Genomic DNA, 2,500 nt, shown 5'->3' on the forward strand with positions numbered 1-2,500 from the left:
GTTGTGTTATGTGTTACGTGTATTGTGTTACGAGTTGTGTTACGTGTTACATGTTACATTTTACATTTTACATGTTACATGTGTCATGTGTCATGTGAGTTGTGTTGTGTCATGTCATGTGTTGTGAGTTGTGTTATGTGTGTTATGAGTTGTGTTATGTGTCATGTGTCATGTGAGTTGTGTTATGTGTCATGTGTTGTTATGTGAGTTGTTATGTGTCATGTGAGTTGTGTTATGAGTTGTGTTATGTGTCATGTGTTGTCATGTGAGTTGTGTTATGTGTCATGTGTGTGTCATGTGTCATTTGTATTATGAGTTGTATTATGTGTTGTGTCATGTCATGTGAGTTGTGTTATGTGTCATGTGTCATGTGTCATTGTGAGTTGTGTTATGTTGTGTCATGTCATGTGTTGTGTCATGTGTCAGTTATTCTCGTATCATCATCTCAGCTCATCACATTCTCAACTCAGCTCAGCCGAGCCCATCTCATCTCATCTCATCTCATCTCATCTCATCGCGTCATCATCTCATCTCACATTCTCATATCATCATTATCATCATCTCATCACGGCATCATCTCATCTCACATTCTCATATCATCATCTCATCGCGGCATCATCTCATCTCATCTCACATTCTCATCTCATCTCATCTCATCTCATCGCGGCATCATTACTCAGAAACAAAATCGGAAACTTAGGTAACGAACCAACCAGGAGTGCTGTAAATAAAGAAAGCAAAGAGGAGTCAGTCATGTCGTTGTCATAAATAATAGTAGTAGTCAGCCAGTAGTAGTCAGCCATTGATTGCATTGTCAATTGACATCTCCTTTCCCATAAATAATAGTCATTTCTCAAAAAAGATATAATAATATAATAATATAATATAATAATATAATTATTTATCTCATATTTTTTAATATATAATATAATATAATTTTTTATCATTTGAGTCATTATACATTCATGGAAGAATCAATTAATTAATATTTCTATCTATTATAGCTTCCATCCATTCTTTTCCTTCCTATTATAATAGAAATAAAGAAATCAAGTGAGGTGAATGATTTCCCTGAGTTGATGAATATATCATAATTGTTAATTAAGTGAGGTGAATGATGAGAAATAATATGGAATAACTTTTATACTAGCAGCATACCACCATAATATGATATATATACGTGAAAAATCGAAGGACAGGACAAACTAAAGATAATCCACTATGAGAATAATGAGAATAATGAATATACAAATCTCAATATCTCACCTTAAGATACAAGAATCACGTCATTGTCCACGATATCTAAAAACTCCCCAAGTAATCACGTAAGTCTATTATAGATTTAATCTAACCTGATATGACTATCGTTCGTACATTCTTGAATCGTAATCGTCATAATCGTTACTTACATAGAAAAAAGCTTTTCGAGTAAGCAAGCTATGCTATTATATTTCTTTATCCACACGAGCATTTATCCACACGAGCAAGAGCAAGAATGCATACTTATTGATATATTTTACACCCACACCCACCCATGAGCCTTATATGATCTTTGTACGATAGATAATAATTGACTAATTTATCAATAACATTTGGTATACTTATCAATTTTTGATAAATAATATATGGATAATTGACTAATTTATCAATAACATTTGGTATACTTATCAATTTTTGATAAATAATATATGGATAGAAAGATCTCAAAGAGCACGACACAACAACACAAAAAAAAGTGAATTTGGACATAAAATGATGACAAAATAAATTTTCAAACACAAAAAATCTTTAAATATGTTGCCACCATCTTCGTCTTTTCCTATCGTTTCTGAATTGGTATTGTGCGTCCGAAACGGATAATCCTACGCCGAGTTATGCTTGTTTGAAGTTCACCATACTCTATCATTTTTTTATTTCTCTATCTACATCCGATTTCTCGTCCGTTTGTGTCGTCATATTCCTTGACTATGCCAATAATTTCTAAAATTATGTTTTTGATTTTTACTTTGCTCGATATAAATATAAATCCATTATATCCATTATAGTAATATATGCCCACGATAATTATGCTCACGATAATTCGTGTGTCTCTACTCGTTGTGTTGTGCTAGTCGAGACCTTTCCAATGACATATCGTTTGTATCGAACTAATAAGTCGTTTGATAGTTATTGATTTATTACATTATTTATTTTTTTAAATCATCCTCTTTTTTAAATAAATTAAAAGTTTCTATGCCAAAGCCCCAGTCCAAGGCCCCCAAGTCCAAGTCCAAAAGCCCTCCAAAAGCCCCCCCGAAGCCCTAAGCCCACCGCGAGCCGGCCGGGACGGGACCAAGTCCTAATATTTGTTTCCCCCGCGCATAAATTTGTTTCCCCCCTTAATGCCCCGCGCCCCCCCTCCCCCCTTTCACCAGGTGGTAAAAAGCACCGGTGGAAGGAAGGAAGGATGGAACGTCGAACCAGGCATGGAATCATCATCGTCAGGTTCTATATTGTTAGT

Source organism: Musa acuminata, unplaced genomic scaffold, assembly GCF_036884655.1.
Source record: "Musa acuminata AAA Group cultivar baxijiao unplaced genomic scaffold, Cavendish_Baxijiao_AAA HiC_scaffold_1136, whole genome shotgun sequence".
Taxonomy (NCBI): domain Eukaryota; kingdom Viridiplantae; phylum Streptophyta; class Magnoliopsida; order Zingiberales; family Musaceae; genus Musa; species Musa acuminata.